Source organism: Dipodomys merriami, unplaced genomic scaffold (assembly GCF_024711535.1).
Source record: "Dipodomys merriami isolate MVZ:Mamm:240054 unplaced genomic scaffold, mDipMer1.0.p SCAF_5, whole genome shotgun sequence".
In the NCBI taxonomy this organism is placed as follows: Eukaryota; Metazoa; Chordata; class Mammalia; order Rodentia; family Heteromyidae; genus Dipodomys; species Dipodomys merriami.
Window position 1 is genome coordinate 49,511,668 of NW_027206068.1, and position 18,749 is coordinate 49,530,416.

The window sequence follows — 18,749 nt, forward strand, 5'->3', positions numbered from 1 at the left end:
TCTATTAGGAACTAGTATTCTGGGTTTTTTTTGTAGATTTTTATCTGCAGAAATATTGAATAGACATATTAATAAATTTCTACTCTCCATAGATAAGCTTTAAATGATCACTTTGACTGATTTCATACACAGACACACACACACATACATATATGGCAATATGTAATATTTTACAGCCTTCTGAGTCTTTCTCTAACACCCAGAAAGAGCAGAGTTAGATAAGGAAAAGCTCATTGTCCATCTGGGCCAGGGGCCTCACAGTAATTGGTAACATTTTCTCTATATGTGGCTTGTTAAACACATAGAGCCACCCCTTAAGTTTCCTTTCAGCTCTTCAAAGAGCAATCACTGCAGCTAGTTTCTCTATACTTTTCTAGAACTAATCAATGTGTCTTTTTATGTGATTCCCCCCCCCCACACACACAAATAGTGAGTTGGCTTAACTTTGATTTAGCCTTTCCTTTTCACTTAAAGGTTATAAAAAGTGTGTGTGGTGTCATTTTTTTTTCATGCAGTTTCACTTTTGTTATGAAATTTGTTTTATTGTGTTTTCTTTGTCTTTTCTTATTCTTTTTGTTTACAGGATCTTTTCTTTTTCTTTCTTTACAGCCCAGTCCCACATACAACTCTCTATCATCTGGTCTCAGCCCCTCAGATTATAAAAGTTCATAACTATGCCCAGCAAGTGATGCTTCTTAAATACATGCATATATTGGTGTTATTCACAATTGAGAAAAATTTCAGGAAACATTAATAATCCATTTAAAATGAGTGTGCATTCTCCATGTGATGTCTACTTCAACAAAAACAACCTTCAGAACTTAAAAAATTACAGTTCATTATGTCACCAGTGGTAACTTTACTGTTGTAGTTCTTCTAGGTACTAATTTTCTCTCCTATGCTGAACTATTGTGCTTCTCGCTGGATGTTTATTGTATAAGCAGAATATTTTTGATCAGATGGTATTTACATGACAGCCTGGAACTATGGCATTCCTGTAACTACTGCGTACATATTTAAAATGTTGTCTAAATGTTTATTCCGATGATGGATTACCAAGGCTCAGCAAAGGCAGTTACAACCTACTGCGTAATTTTACTTTTTAAAAATTTGAAAAGGCTTTGAAGAGGATCAAAAGGATGGCTTATCTCAGTTGCCTTATCTCCCTGTATACCTTTTATTTATTTATTTTTTAGTACTATTTTAGTTCTTAAGTATTCAAGTAATGAACGGAAAGAATCCATCCCTGCCATCCCAGGGGACCACGTGGAGGCTGGCACGCACAGGAGGTTGATATAGTTTATTAGTGGGAACATATTGCCCCTGGGAGAGGGAGAAGTGTGGCATCTAATCCCTAACCAGGTGGATGCTTGTAATTCTGGGGCTAGTGGTAGGAGGTACTTTGCCAGCGCAGGTAGATTTGGGCTGGGAGTGAGAGTGGCCAGCTATCATGGCTGGAGCTCTAGGGCAGAGAGGAGTTCAGGTCTGGGCGGAGCTGGGGGCTAGCTGCTGCCCTGGGAAAGGTAATGCTAGTGGCTGAGGACTTGAGGTGGGGAGAACGCTAATGAAAGGAAAAAGGAAAAAAAATGGTCGGTTTCAAACTAAGCCTGTTGAAGTGTAGAATTTCCTTTCTCCTTCTCATGATGAAATACAACCTCCACGTCAAGAACAAATAAGCAAAATTGTAAATAAATAAAATATTATTATTGTAACACCATGTTAACATTCCTTCAGGCTAAGACAACATTTTTGAAGTACACACTTGGGCATGTAAAACTGCTTAGAAGAAGAGAGTGTATTTCATTCAAATTGGGGGGATTACTTTGAATAATAAATTGTGGTTTAATTGAAATTTGATTGTTGTGAAACTTCTGTTTAAGAAGCTTTCATTAATTTTTAAGTCAGCTCAAAATTTAGCACTTCAAACTGCTTTTGCCCTTTCAAAAAGGAGACAAGGTTTCAGTCTTAATTATAGAGTCATTTTGAACTTATGTACTCATGTGCTTGTGTTACTCTCTGTGTGTTCCTGTGTGTGTATGTTTGTGTGTATGTGTATGTGTGTGATTTTCTTTTTTCACTCATATGGTACCAGATTTCTTTTACTTTTTTTCCTCTATTTTTTATTTTACTTAAAATTCAATTTAGAGACTTTTAACTTAGCAAATTTTATACTTATATTTATTTCTTAAGGTGAGGAAAATAGTTTATTTCATGCGGCATTAAGTTTATGTACACATTGTAGCTATGTGATTGTAATATCTTTTGACAAGCAAATTAGACCATAGAAAGAACATCCAACTTGGAGCTTGGGGCATATGGTACTACCTTCTGCAAACATAACTCAGAAATAAGCCATTCTATCCATTAATAGGTCATGTACAGGCTTGGGCTCTTAAGTATAAAAAAGAGAAGAAAGTAGCCTATATTGGGTCATCTCAGTGTGAAAATTCACTTGTCTAAATTGAGGCTTAAGAATATATTTTAAAACAAACAAACAAACACCAGGAATATATCATCACTGCATTTAAGACCCAAAACTATAGTTTGGATACAAAAACAGTTAAGGAAAACAATTAAGGTAGCAGAAATAAAACAAATCTAATTATTTTAGTCATAATTCCAGCTATTGGGATATTTCATGCTCTGAAAACTTTATTCTGTGAGTAATACTATGCTTAAAATTCAGTATCTGATCCTTGTATTAGAAGGACAAAAAGAATCACCACGGAATACTCAGTTGTACACATTAATTTTGCATGTTAACATTCCTATTTTAGTTTTCTAGGGCTGGTAGTTAAAATAGTTCAATATTGGGGTTTTTAACATGTGGATGAAAATGAGGGAAGATGGACGGAGAGTTTTCAATTCAGATTGTTATTTTGAACACATGCTTCTACAGATGGTGGAGTTTTGACTGCCCATCAGAGAACTAGTCCCTTAGAGACAGCTGTTACAGACAAACCTTCTTTACAAGCTTTAGGTCAAGAGTAGTCAAACCTGTTAAAGCACCTGCTTTTGCATATGCAAATCTGTTGTTTTTGTCATTTTATTAAACAAAAAGAGGCAACAGTCTCTGGTGTCTGTAAATAAGTCTGGAACATCTCCTACATGAAATAAAATCGGACAAAAAAGGCAACTGTGGTTTCTGTTGTGTAGTCATGGGAGGTTTTTTTCTGTTTGGGCTTTGTTTCTGGAAGACTGCCTCTAATTTCGAGGGAGGGTAGAGAGGCAAGTGTATGTTTGGAGGCAGAAAGGGGAAGGTGTTTGCTGTCATTGACTGTAGGGTAGTTGTGAAGTTTGACATGCCCAGAAGCTACTGAATGCCATGTGGGGCCCCCTACTACACACCTTAGTTTTCATCATCTGGTGAGCCTGTAGCAGGATTTCCAGGCACTGAAGTCGACAACATGTCTACTTTGGTTTGGAACTGATTGATCCACGGAACAGAACATGCTTGTGGGATCTTCCCCTGCTTTAGCATGACATAAATGATTGAAATGTTTTCTTTAGGAAAAAAGAAAGAAAGAAAGAAAGAAAGAATGAAACCCACAAAGTATCACTTGTTTATAGACTTCATTGCTTATGGGAAAGACACTGTCAAATAATAATGCAAGCAGAGCTTGTTGGAAACCTTTCACATTTGGTTTGTGAATTATTTTGTTCGACTTTATATTAGAAATGAAAGTAGGACAATAAAATTAGGAGGTAGAAAAGATGGAAGGACTATGAGTGTATGTATGTATATATATTCTTATTTACTCTATATTTTATACCAGGTTGTGACATCTCATGAAAATAGCACCTCAGGATTTACAAAATGACAGATTTTTTATTCTATGTTGCCATGGATTGCTGTGGGGGAAGAAAAGGGAAATACTAGAACTGATGAACAAGTGTTACAAGCTGTCATTTTCAATTACATTATTTTATTGTGAAATCCTTCCTAGTTTTTTTTCTTTTTAAGAAACAGTGCAAAATGCATATGACATAGTCTTGTTACAAATCTGTGCAAATTATGTTCAAGTGTGTCTATACAATCATACTTTTACTGTAAGCAGGAATAAAATAGATTATTTTCTAGTTAGGAGGAGGGGTTTAGAAAATACTTCCCTGACCTTTTAACCTTGTCAAATGATTTCTCTGCTCTTGACATAGTGCATTATATTTGCAAAGGTTGGAAGTTAACTCTTCAAGGTACCAGGCATCATTTTTATTAGGATATTAATTCTCAGAGGTGCTAATCTCATCAAGATTTGTAGGCATTTTCTTTCATAGGCCATTCTGATTTGTAGCTCTTTCTTTTCACAGCAGTATTAAATACCAAACCTTCTCTGATATGGAAGTTCATTAGAGATATGTCTTTGATGGCAGACCTTTCCTGGCTTCAGTTTCAAATACCTTGATGTAAAGCTTAAGAAGCCATTGTGTTGTAAGCCCTCCTTGATGTGCCTTATTTAGATCTGCATAGTAAATCAAGGAAAGTAAATAACAAGGCAGCAGATGGAAGCATGGAGATAAGACCAGTGAACAATTGTATTTGTATTTTGTTATGATGTTGACAGGAGCTAAAATTCACTAATCTAGTTCAACTGATCTGCATTTCAAAGAAATCTCATTTAGCAGCAACTTGAAGGTTTGTAGGATAACATTCTTTTATTGAAGCTTTCATTGCATTCTTTGCTAATTTATCTGGTCAAGATTTAGCCTTGCTTACTTAAAGCTGCAAGCATGTTACAAGGAGTCTTAAATACTATGAAAGCATTAATGTCTAGACTATGAACTGAAGGTAATTACATATCCAGCCTTGAATAGGGTACATTTAGAAATACTGTTGTCCAAACTCAATTGTCAGGGCAATATAGATAAGGTAGTGTGGTCTCTCCTCTCATTCTGCCTGTTTGCTGCAAGATCTTTTTCTGCTTGATAAACAAGCTAATGTACAGTAATCAACCACTTTCAAATTATGTACAAATAAGAAGTCTCTAAGTATGAATTCACTGATGCTGGTATTGATTAAATGCTTTTAAAATAGGAAATTATTATTCTATCTTTAGCAAGATTACCTTATGGATACTGTGATTATACAGTAAAATCTTCTTAATGTGAATAGTCAAGTTTTACAAAAACATATGCTGTAGACAACATGTGCAACATATTACTATTTTCTTATTTTGATGAGATGTTATTTAATGTTAGTTACTTTGAAATGTGATTAGAAAGTAAATAATACTAAATATACTTTGTTTATTAACTAAACTTTGAGTATATGTGGATTGCATTACTTCTCAAGGGAAAACTACTGAAGTCAGAACAATTTCCTGACATTTAAACCTCATTTCATCTCTGATACTTACATCTCATCTCATGTCTACCACTATTAAGATCTGTAGATTTCTTCTGTAAATTGTGAATCTCTACTACAATTGTGGGAATTGAATCAGAGGCTTACAAAGTCTTTCTAGTTAGATGTTTCGTTCATATATTGACAATTCACTTTGTCTTGAGTATTAGAGTATTAATCTTGATCAAAGTTTTATGTAGATTCATTTTTAACCCTAAAATGACCAATATAGTATTATATGTTCTAAAGCCTACTGTTAGTGCAATTTGAATTTAGAAAATAACTTTTTTAAACATCTTTCAGGTTTCCAGTTATGTTGGTTTTTTGTTTTTTTTTTGGGGGGGGGTGTTGGGTTCGGTCCTGGGGCCTGAACTCTGGGCCTGGGTACTGTCCCTCAGCATTTCAGCTCAAGGCTAGCACTCTATCACTTAAGCCACAGTGCCATTTCCGGCTTTTTTTTCTGATTATGTGGTGCTGAGGAATCGAACCCAGGGCCTCAGGCATGCAAGGCAAACGCTCTACCACTGAGCCACTTTCCCAACCCAGGTTTCCAGTTATGTTGGATATGCTAGTTTTCATCTTAGTTTCAATAATATGTAAGAATCATTGATGTACTCTTTAGAGAGACATATCATTCAAAATAGATTTCATGCAGTCATCATGTAATTTATCACAATAATACTCTCTGAGTTTGAAAACTTAGGAAGTGTTCAACATAATCATATTTGAGATACACCATGGCTCTACTGAAAACATTCATTATTTTTTTGTCTAGTGGGTCAATATTTTATTCTTCATTCAGCCAGTTTGTGAAGAAAGACTGATGAATATGACATAGTCAACATTTTCATATATCTTTAATTAAACTTGAAAAATCATAGTTAATTTATGTGGACAACTTTATTACACAGTAGAAGAAGTGGACAGGTCTATCGTTATTGTTGATTTTGAGTGGTTGATTTGGTTTATTTGAAACAGGATTTTATTACACATTCCAGGCTCCCCTTGAACTTCTGTCTCAACTTCCTGAGTACTACTGTCATAGGCATATATGTGCTGTGGTACTTGGCTAAAATACTTTGTGAGTCAATAACTTTTGACTAAGAGCATATATATAAAGAAATGCTAATGGAACTAACATTAATGGAACTGAGGTTTGAAAGGAATGGCAAGAGTTAAAGAAATTAAACTTGACAGTAGAGACAGTTCTGGTATAGCAGATTGAAATTTTAAAGTCTGATAAAGGTAATTATTCAACAGTTAAGTTTACTTCTAAGAATGAAGGGAACTTTGATTTTTTTGCTGCATATTTTTTGCTTATTTGGTAGATATTCAGCAGCAGCTCCTCCACCACCCACACCCACTCCTCCTCCTCCTCCTCCTCCTCCTCCTCCTCCACCTCCTCCTCCTCCTCCTCTTCCTCCTCCTCCTCCTCTTCCTCCTCCTCCTCCTTCTTTAACAACATTCAATTATTTATTTGTTAGAAAAGGCACCAGGGAAATTATTTGCATGATTTTACATTGTATGTACTCATTTAGAAATTAATATATTTCCCTTCTCTCTCTATGCCAGTTTAACAGACTATAAAACATGTGTTTGGAAATCCTTGTTAGGTCCTATATGTTCTACAAAATAATAATCAGATAATGTTTGAAGACACTTGCAGTGTGTGAGGGCTATGAATTTGAAATTGTTATTGGGAGTAAAAAGACAATCATTACCCAGATAGAAGAAAGACACTTATTTTTAATATGCCTGCAGAGACGTGGTATTCTTTGGTATCTACTGAAGAAAATTTGAGTTTTGAGGCTTGAGATTACATTCTGAAGATAGATAAAACGTGGCTAATTTGAATAAAAGTTTGAGCCAGAATATTCAAGAGAAGATGTTTAAGAGGCAGTAGGAGATTAGGAACTGAGCAAGAGAGGATGGAAGGCAGCATTTACGATGTAGGATAATAAACGAAATAGCTAAACAGCAAATATTTCTTAAAATGTAAAAGGGTAGCCAACATTGTTTTTCTTGGTCTGAATAAGAATTCAAGTTAGAATCCTTTAAAAATCATATTCTTTACATGGTGGTTAGGTCCCTAGCTAGCCCTGTAATCCTGATGTCAAAAGGGATAGTCTTTATCTCTTTGTTGCTCATCATTGTCATCATTATCATTTTCATCATCATTATTTTAGTACTACTGGGTTTGAACTTAGAACTTTGATCTTGCTAGGCAGGCAGTCTACGGCTAGCCAGGCCTACAGATCCTTTTGCTTCAGTTATTTTTAAAAGATTGATTCTTGCATTTTTGTCCAAATAAGCTTGGATCATAGGCCTAATTACACTTCCCACAAAACTTGGTTGACAGATATATAGCTCCATGCTCAACTATTGGTAGAGATGAGGTCTTGTTAATTTGTTTTCTCAGTGTACCTAGTGTTAGGTTTTTAAAAAGAGGTAGCCAAGTAAGAACAGCACCAGCACTCACGTGGTATTCAGGTAAGGGGTAGGTTTATTCAGTAGACCTGATGGGACCAGGCAAGGTTGGCACTCCACGTGGCTGGGAAAGAGAGGAAAGAGAGAGAGCAAAAAAAGAACAGAGAGAGAGCTAGAATAGAACAGAGAGAGCAAGAAAAGAGCAGCAAGAGAGTGTCTGGGCCTGGGCTAGGCCTTATGTAGGGTATGGGCCGGGAAAGGTGTGGCCACATCAAATTCAGATGTGACCTCAACGGATGCAGATGTGACCTCTTCCAGGTGTCCCAGTTGCCTAGGTAACGCAGGTACTGGGTGGAGACTTTGCTGCTAGGAGGATGGAGTCTGCTAGCCATCCAGGAGTGGACCTTACACCTAGAACCTTGATGCTACTGATTTCTCTCTCCCAAATAACTGGAATTACATGTGAAGCATGGAGCCTGAAACCATTTACATTTTTAATATAAAATTAGTTGTTCAAACTTAAATATTAGATTTATGTCTGTCTTCATATTTGACATGATTACCTCTGTGTGCACAGACACACATAAGGTGATTTTGATAGCCTTTCCTGAAAATTCATATCTGACAAGACTACACCTGTATTTTTTTCAAAGCAGATATGGTAATCTGATAGGTTTAAAATTGCCCCTTTAAAGACTTTACCATCTTTAAAGAAGACTTGCACTTAGCCTGATTTATTCTTTTATCATTGGATATTTTATGTTGTGACTCTGATGACTCTTGGATATTTATGGTACAGTATTTTCAGTCATGTTTGTCTTGAAACCTAACCACTACAACCACCAGTTTCTATAGGTTAGGAAGAAAAAAGGTAAGGAATTGTAGATAACTGATAATTTGGTGACTTTTCACACCCCTTGTGGTCTATTACCTTTGCACTTTCTTCAGGACTTACTTGGCCCCATATCTGATAAAGAAAACTATTATATTTGCATTTCAGAATACCCAGTGTGTACGGGTTGTGTTGTGATGTCTGATGGTCAATATGTCAGAGGGGGGCTGGGTAGCAGATAGTACATCCCAGAGCTGCTTTTAATCTGCAGGTCAGAGGAGAGGTGTGAAATGGGTATAAACATTTGGGAATAGTGTTGGTCACTTTTGTGTTGCTGTGACACAATGCCTGATATAAACAATAGGAAAGCATGTTTATTTGGGCTCACAATTTTACGAGTGCTGAGGTTTGGCTCTGTCTTTTTGACCTGTAGTGTAGCAGTGGATCCTGACAGAACATGGTAAAGGAGTTATTTTCTTACTGCACCTGGGAATCAAAGAAAAAAAAGCAAAAAGCAACAAACAAAAGTACAAACAACAAAAGTAACAGCAACTGTGTATGTGTGTGTGTCTGAGAGAGAGAGAGAGAGAGAGAGAGAGAGAGAGAGAGAGAGAGAGAGAGAGAGAGAGAGAGAGAGGGAGAGGGGGGGGGGGGGGAGAGAGAGAGAGAGAGGGAGAGAGAGAGAGAAACTAAGATCCTAATCCTTGTCATTAGGTCATAGCCTAGCTCCACCTCCTATGTTTTGCCACCCCTGAAGGCTACAAACAAGCCTTTAGCTGGAGAGTCTTTAGAGGTCATTTAAGTGTCAAATCCTATCAATAGTTTTTGATAGGAGAAATAGTACACATAGAGAGAAGATTAAAGTTTAATCTTGGAAAACTAATGAGAGCCAAGTAAGGAGGCTGAAGCCTCTGAAATTGCCACTAGATATAAAGCTGAGGTCCAGGGATAGTGAAATGAACCTGATTCACACGTAGTACCAGCTGAGAATGAGAGGACTCATGTAGCTAAGATCATTGGCAAGCAAAATGTCCAGATGATGCAACAAGGCACCCGTGGAAATAGTATAGCTTTTGAAGACTCAACTTAATATTTTTATGTATTGTTTGCTGAATATTTTAGGGTCAGAATTGCATTTGAATTTTTAAGAGTTTGCTTTCTTACAAAAGTTCAATCAAGAGATTAGACAATATATAATTTTCCTGTACATGCATGTCAACACACACACACACACATACACTTACATGCATACACATACTGTGTGTCTGGGTAGAATTTGGTCTTTATCACAAAAAATAATACATTTCCATATCTAAGTGTAATTTTAACCCCACTCAGGCTGTGAGGCGTCTGACATATTCCTCTGACATATCTTTTAAGTATGAATTATCACAGGTATGACTACAAAAAGCATGTTCAGTCCACAATCACAATCCATATTGCTCACCAATGCCAATCCTATATCTTTTGACAGTCCCAATCACTTCCTCCAAAGAAGTACATTGACCAGCATTGACCTAAATATTTCTAGAGTCTAGAAAGGAAAAGAAAATCACCTGGACTCTAACAACACTATGGAGAAATTTCATGTTGATAAGTGTTGAGAGTCTTTTAAATTAGGCTAGATTAGTTGAATCTTTGGAAAAACCAAACTATTGTTCTATCATCCTAAAATCTAACCTGGAATTTTATTCCTCAGTACCTTTAATTTTGGGAATTTAACCAAAAAAATGTTTTATTTTCACCTATACCGGGTAAATGACTCTGCTTACATTGGTTCAGATTGAAAGGGTTTTTACACAAGGAATAATTCATGATCTGGAAAATGGTTTAAAATGGTACCTCATGGTACTCATCCATTTTAGATTTTATATTTAACTTTTCTGCTATAGATATTGGTTCACTACATTTGCTTACTGTTTTCGTTTTTATGCTATATCTAAGAAATAATATCCATGCAATGTGTTGCATTTCTGAACACAGAGTTTAAAGTGCCATCATTACATTTTCCAATGAATGTGTATTTTATTTTTAGTTTCGTTCCCCTTTACCTTGTAGCTTAATATTTAATAGAACAGAATATGAGTCATTTTAGAAAATGGCTCCGGAAATGAGTTAAAGATACTTATCCAATTTCATTCTTTCTGTGTTTTGTAATTCTTTGGGATTGAACTCAGTACTCATGCTTGCTAGGCAGCTGCTGTTCCACTTGAGTCTCTGCCCCCAAACCTTCTTTGCTTTAATTAACTTTCACATAGGTCTCAAATTTTGCCTGTGAGTCTCCTTCCTAGACCTCCTTTATCAAGGCTGGTCTCACAGGTATGTGTGAGCTTATTGTTGAGATGAAGATCTCTCTAAACACCCCATCTTTTCCTCCCAACTGCACCCCCATGACTTAAACTAAACTTGAACGTTCTATTTTTCAATTCCTAATCTTCACCTCCCACATAGCTGGGATTAGGAGCATGAGCCACTGGACCCAGGCTTAATATTTAATTTTAAAGAGATAAAAATAGCTATTATCAGAAACCTACATTTTGAAAATAATATACGAGACATCTCAATTTTATGAATGTTCATGCCAAAAAAAGGTCAGATACTCATAGATCATAATTCTATACTTTTGTAAAGAAAACTAGAATATACTGTGATTTAGTCCCTGATAAAATTTGTTGCAGAATTAAGATGAAACAGATTTGGAAAATATCCAGGTCATGTGTTATCATTTTCCGATTATGTCTTGACTCAACAGCAGTTTCAAAACCTCTACATTTAAAAAAATCTTTTAAACCATTACAGATTTTACAGACTCTGTTCTACGTGTGTCTGTTCGGCTCTTGCTCTGAAAGTTGTCTGTCTTTATTATTCCATTAATTTTTAAAAAATGATTTTCTTTTACACTTTTTCTAATCATCCTGTAATTCTTTCACCCCTAAAACATTAAAGTGAATGGGTAAAAATATTTAATACTTAATTGTCTCTGCCAGTCCATTCAAACTCACGGATTTGCAAAATTATTTAGAAATAAATTTGAGTAGGCTTTTCCAGTCATTTGGAATTTGAATATTAATTTTCTTTAGCTATACTGAGACATAAAAATGAGAAGGAACATAGATGGGTTTCTTTAAGAGGTACTAAAATATTAAGTTATTTATTTATTTTAATGTTCAACAAGACAATTCCTATATTTGTGTTCACCTTGGACCCAGTAGAAAATCATAAGGTGTTCTATGTCTCAGCACATTAAAAAACATAGTTACATACATTCCATAATAATTGATTGAAACTATGATTTCCCTCCCTAGATCAAATTCATAATAGACGTCTATTGATGTTTTGTTCTGACATATTCTGAAAGAAGAAGAAAGGAGAGAAAGGAGCCTTATCAACATAAAGAAGACTCCTCAGTCCTGAGAGAGAGAATTCTAATGATCCAAATGTAAGTCATCAGCACTCTATCTTCTGTCCCTCAGATTTTCTTCTATTCAGGTTTTTGTAGAAATTTTTGTTTTACATTTTGTTTCTTTTTTTTTAAGCTTTATACATTTTTGTTAAATCTTTTTTCTCTACAAAATACGTAGTTGATCTTGAGATTATTTGAAATTTTACTAACTAATCTGGGTGATGTCTTAGAGTAATATTTTGTACAAAGTGGTTACTTCCAATTATATTTTCTGTTGAAGCACTGCTGATAACGTTGAGTGGTCCTGATGCAATGAAAGCAGAGTCATTTGATATCCACAATGGTGCTTAGTCTTTTTACCCTAAAATTTGATTCCTTATTTTTTAAACATTTTTTTCATAACTGAGAATGAGACTATCTATGTCTATTTAAATCTACCAACCCAGCAAGACAGTTCTTAAGTCCTTTTTTCACTTTGCATAGTGAAACTGAATTGGACCGACTCTGTATCTATAATGTACTATAAAAATACATCAATTTTGTCAGCTTAATGTCATGGAAGGACTGTTCCCTATCTGTTAGGAAAAACTTAAAAGATAGAGTTAATCATCATGTAGAAACAAGAAATCCAATTTCTTATCTAGAAGTTGGTAGGTAGGAATTTAAGGAAAGTTATTTGTGAGGTGATTCCTTCCTTCCTCTTCGTCACCATTTTTCTTTGGAAAGTTGCCTAGTATGCCCTTTTAATGCCTGGTACTTGATTCTGGTTTAACTGCCAGTCATTTGATTTTTGCTTAATAATGAGCTATCTTTCCACATTATTAATGAAAGAGTTCAACGACAGAGAATTGTTTCGAATTTTTAAAGTCCAAATGATACAAGAGAAATCAATTAAAATGTTTTATGATTAAACATATCAAATTATATTTTCCTCATTTTTTCCCAGAATTGTTACAAAAAATATTTACAGACTTTGAATATAATGTTTGTATTGACAAAGTGATCAGTGTTTTATATTAAGCAATCTCTATAATATCTAGTTTCATCTTTCTTTAATATAATTTGGTATAGCCACTACACACTATGCCCAATTCTGTCTATCATTGTAACTAAGAATTATGTACTTAAAGAGACTTTAATATTGGACCTCCAGCCAGCATCTTGGCTGGTTTATTGGCAATAGAATCTCACAGACTTTTAAAACCCAGGCTGCCTTTAAACCACAACTATTAGATCTCAGCCTCCGGAGTAGCTAGAATGGTAAGTGTAAGCCATTGGTTCCTTGCTAAAATATAACTTTTATTATTGAAAAGTGAGATTAAATTTTATAATGTTCTTTAAATTTGATGAGTCACTAGGGACCTCCTTGTTATTGCTTGAGGGTGTTGAAGGATTGGAAAATATGTCACTCATCATAAAAACATTGCAGATCCTGTACTTGGCAGCAATGGAAATGAACATAGCAACAATAATGTAGCAAAATATCAGAATGTAATGTTGATGAAAAATCCTAGACATCAAAAGATCCTATTTGATCAGTTTTATATATAGCCTCAAAATTATACTATATTGTTTATAAATATAATAGTAATTACAACAAAATTAAGATTTTAGTTAAGATAGTTAGGTAGTAAATTAAGTTGGGGGTTCCAGAAGGCTCTGCTATTCTGAGAATAGTCTCTTTGCTAACCCAAGTAGTTTTTTTTGCATGGATGTTTGCTTTATGAAAAACCATTATTCAGTAATGAGATTTGTTTTTACTAAGATAAGAAACACCATTTCAAGTTAACATCAATCATACCAGACAGCTTAGCTTATGTAAGAAAGAGAAGAAAAGATGCTGGGTGCTGGTGGCTCACACCTATAATTCTAGCTACTCAGGAGGCTAAGTTCTGAACATCATGGTTCAAAGCTAGCCAAGACAGTAAAGTGCATGGGCCTCTTATTTCCAATTTACTACCTGAAAACCAAAAGTGGGAGCTGTGGCTCAAAGACAGCGCCCAGATCCTTAGGTCAAACTCCATGACAGAAAGAAAGGGGGGGGGCATGAAAAGTCACTCTAATTAGGAAGAAAGAAATAGCACTGTGATTACATAGAAAATTCCAAAGAACCAATAACAAAAAAATCTCTGAAACAGATATGTGATTATAGAAAATGATTAAATTCTGGTAGTCTACTAAAAGACTATGGTCAGGCATGAACATCTGCAATTATAATTTAGAGAAAAACTAAACATTTAGTGTAAACTATGCATACTGAAAGAAATTTTTTTTTATCATATTAGACTTCTGCTCATCAGTGGAAGCAGAACACAAGATTAGTATCCAAAAGTAAGCCATTATTCCAGTATACCAGCAGTGAACAACTGAGATATGAAATTAATAGCATGCCATAATTTATAGGGGAACCAAAAATGAATACTCAACTATAAATCTAACAAAAAATGTATAAGACCAGTGTTAGAGTTATCAACAAAACTCTAATCAAAGATATTCTTAATAAATGGAGAGATATTAGGTACCACTGGGTAGATGGACTCAATACTTTTAAGATGTCAGTTCTTCCTAACTTAATTCATAGATTCCACACAATCTTAGTCAAAATCCCGGCAGTTTCTTTTGTGAACAGTGACAAACTGGTTCTTTAGTTTATATGAAAAGGCAAAAGACCCCGAATAGCCAACACAATACTGAAGAAGAATAAAGTCAGAGGACTGACACTCCCTAAATTCAAGACTTAGTATAAAGCTACAGTAATCAAGATAATGTGGTATTGTTGAAAGAATAGACACATACATCACTGGAACAGAATAGACAGCTCTGAAATAGACTCACACAAGCATAGTCAACTTATCTTTGACAAAAGAGCAAAGGCAATTCAGTGGAGAAAGGACCGTCTTTTCAACAAATGGAACACTAGCTACAACATGTTAAAAAAAAAAGTGGATCTAGGCACAGACCTTTTACCTTTGACAAAAATGAACTGACAATGGATCATAGAACTAAATGTAAAATTGGAGGAAAAATGTAAAGGAGAATCAAAGTATCTTTGGGTTTGGTGATGACACTTTGGATACAACACCAAAAGCATGATCTATGGGGAAAAAATGACAAATTGGATTTTATTAATATGTAAAAACTTCAGCCCTAAGAATATTATCATTAAAAAAAGAGCAGATAGGGTACTGACAGAGAGAAAATATTTATTAAACATGTATCTGATAAAGGATTTACATTCAAAATAAAGAATTCTTAAGCTCAATACTCAGAAAATATAATATAATTAAAAATGGACAAGACCTCTAAATCCACACAAGGAAGCATATAAATAAGCATATAAAAACTTAATATTGTATACCAATAAGAAAATGTATATTAAAAAATCAGGTTCAACGATGGACCTATTAGTAAGGCCTACCACTGCTCACACAAAACAATGATGAAAGTGTAAAACAGTGAAGATTCTCTTCCATTGCTGGTGAGAATGTAGGACAATACTCTATTGTGGAAAACAGTTTGTTAATAAACTTGAACATAATTTTAACATTGAATTCAGGAACTGCATGCCAATATTTGCACTCACATTAGTTAAAAACTGAAATCTGCGCAAAACTTTACACAAGAATATTCATTGCCACTACGCCCTTCTGCCTTTTTTCATTGTGCTAGGGATTGAATCTAGGGCAAAGCACTCATTCTACCACAGAGCTATGTAACCATTCCTATTTATAGCAGCTTTAACCAGATTAATTTTGTTAAGCAACCTAGATAACTATCAATTAGTGACTGGACAGCAAACTGTGATACATCTATATAATGGGATATTATTCACTAATAAAAGGAAATGAGCTATTATGCCATGTGTATATGTGTATGTGTGTAGGTGTGTATGTCAGAGGGGAGGGGTGGAACCACTGAAGAATGTACATTTTCTTTTTTTTTAAATTTTTTATTGAGATTAGGTGATTACTTAAATTTTACATATTTCACAATATTGTGAGATAGTGACGCTTGGTTAAAGTCACAAACACATTTTAACCTTCACAAGGTAAATTATTATCATCAAGGTCTATAAAGTTTGTGAATTCTATGAGCTTTGACTATACAACTGTTTCTTCCACATCAGGTAGTATTTGCATTTCTTTCCTTTTTTTATTTTTTATTTTTGTCAGTCATGGGGCTTGAACTCTTGGCCTGGGTGCTGTCCTTCAGCTTTTCAGCTCAAGGCTAGCACTCTACCACACTTGAGTCACAGCACCATTTCCGGTTTTCTTGTGGGTTAATTGGAGATAAGAATCTCACAGACTTTCCTGCTTGGGCTGGCTTTGAACCATGGTCCTTAGACCTCAGCCTCCTGAGTAACTAGGATTATAGGCATGAGTCACCAGCGCCTGGCTATTTCTTTCCTTTTGCTAGGTATAAGATGTTCCCTCTTTCCCTCTCATTCCCTCCCTCCCATCGCTGCCTTTGAGTTGCTTAATTCATTTTCATCGATGTCCAGTGCAGCTGATGGGCCCCTCTGTTGTATGTTTTCCCCTGTTTCCCTCTGATTCTGTGTCCTCTTCCAAGTTTCCCTCATTGTGTGCATATATATGCCATATATGTGGTCAAGAACATGGAGTCATTTAGCAATGATACAATGAAATGAGTGGGAGTCCTTTGTTTCTCCAGTCTTGTTTACTTTGTCATATCTCCTTGCATTTTGACTTTAGCATCCACATATCAGAGAGACCATGTGATGTTTGTCTCTTTGCTCTTGGCTTACCTCGCTCAAAATATTGCAATAGTTCCATCCATTTCCCTGAAAATGCCATTATTTTGTCTTTCTAATGGCTGCATAATATTCCATTGTATATCGGTACCACAATTTTTGAATCCATTCATCTGTAGTGCAGCATATGGATTGTTTCCATATCATAGCTATTATGAACAGTGCTGCAATGAACATGGAGGTGCATGTGTCCTTGTTTCCTGGTTCCTGTTGCTCAGGGTAGATGCCTAGGAGTGGTATGGCTGGGTCATAGGGGAGGTCTATAGCTTTCTGAGGTACCTCCAGCCTGCTCTCCAAAGTAGTTGTGTTAGTGTACTCAAATGCACATTTTCAAGTGAAGGAGACATAACCTGTAGTTCCAATTCTGTAACTCTAAAAAAGACAAAAATTTAGACAAGTAGAATTGACAGGTTGTTTCCGGGAGTTACTGGGAAGGAAAGATGTGCAGATGATTGTTAGTGTAGTGAATTTATCACGCTACACTGGTGGATGTATGACTTTAGAATTTGTCAAATCCTGTAAAGTATACACAAACAAAGAATGAATCCTAATGTAACTCTAAGTCTTAATTTTTCATAATGTTCTGATATAGATTCACCAACGATCCAAATGCTCACTGTAATAACATAAACTTGCTAATAATAATAGAAACTGTACATGGGTTGGGATGGGAGAAGCTTGCATATGAGCCCCATTGTGATTTCTGCTAAACTTCTTGTAAACCTGAACCTTCTCTGAAAAAGAAACTATGATTGTTTAAAACCCAAATATTGGGCTGTGCATATTTGTTTCTAAACCTTTTGGCATGCCTAGTATAATTCACAGTAAATCCAATTAAAAAGACAATCTTAATTATTTTGTTAAGTGTAATTCTGAGATCAGGTTAAGATCATTTCAAATTATCAACAATGATTGTTCAAAGTTAAAAAGACAAATGTGTGTATGTATTGAATTTATTTGTAGTACTTGGGTTTTAATTCAGAACATGGCTAGGTAGGTACTCTTAATCCTTGAGCTTTTTGTTTTGTTTAGGTTTCATAGTTTGCCCAGGGTGGACTTTCAGAGTAGAATAACTCCATGCCTACTCCAGGGCTGAGCGGACAGGTTTGTTGTACCACTCATGGCTTGTTGATTGAAAAGGAGACTCAGTAACTTACTGCCAGAGTTAGCTTCCAATTTTAATACTCCCCATCTCTAGCTCATGTGTAATGTTGTTATAAATACAAACCTCACACCTAGCCCAAGATCTAATTTTAAAATTAATATTTTGTGTTATCGTATAGCACTGTATTTTATTTGGACAAAGTGCTAAGATTCATAGTAGAAGAAACGCTCTGTTGATATGAATTTTAGTTAATTTTAATGTCAGTTTAGTTACCTAGAATGAAATTGTTTTTAAGATAAGTATTTCCATTTCAAACTTTAAAAATGAAATTTTATTACAGGCGATATTAAAAATATCCATTCAGTAATAGTGAATAATGAACGTCTTATCTTTATTAAGTTGTTATTCATGATGCTTTTAAAATATTTTATCAGAGAAGGTCTCACTATGTAGTCCAGGCTCGCTTTAAACTCTAGATGGGGTTATGGGCATGCAATACTGCATCTGGCCTTCTTTCCTTACTTATTTTACTTTATACCATTGTCTGTTATCTTTAGATACACTTAATTTTTCATGTGGGACACAATTTCGTAAATTTATGTCAGATATTGTAAAAACAGATGAAAATAAGATATTCCCTTCTTTCTTTAATGTAGATACTTTTTTTTTTCAGTCATAGGACTTGAACTCTGGGTGTAGGCGCTGTCCCAGTGCTCTTTGGCTCAAGGCAAGCACTACAGTTTGAGCCATAGAGCCATTTCCGGTTTTCTGGTGATTAATTCTGGTGGTTAATCTGGAGATGAGGTTCTCACGCACTTTCCTGCCCAGGCTGGCTTTCAGCCATGATCCTCAGATCTCAGTCTCCTGGGT

General features: G+C 35.3%; 1 protein-coding gene across 3 annotated transcripts in view; it reads left to right on the forward strand.

Annotated features, from left to right (window-relative positions):
* Positions 1-18,749, forward strand: part of Foxp2 (forkhead box P2) — a 513,305-nt gene that overhangs the window by 60,536 nt on the left and 434,020 nt on the right. For all 3 annotated transcript variants that reach the window (XM_069996601.1, XM_069996600.1, XM_069996604.1), the window contains exon 2: positions 11,906-12,039. The gene's annotated coding sequence lies outside the window, so the exon portion shown is untranslated. The remainder of the gene's footprint in view (positions 1-11,905; positions 12,040-18,749) is intronic.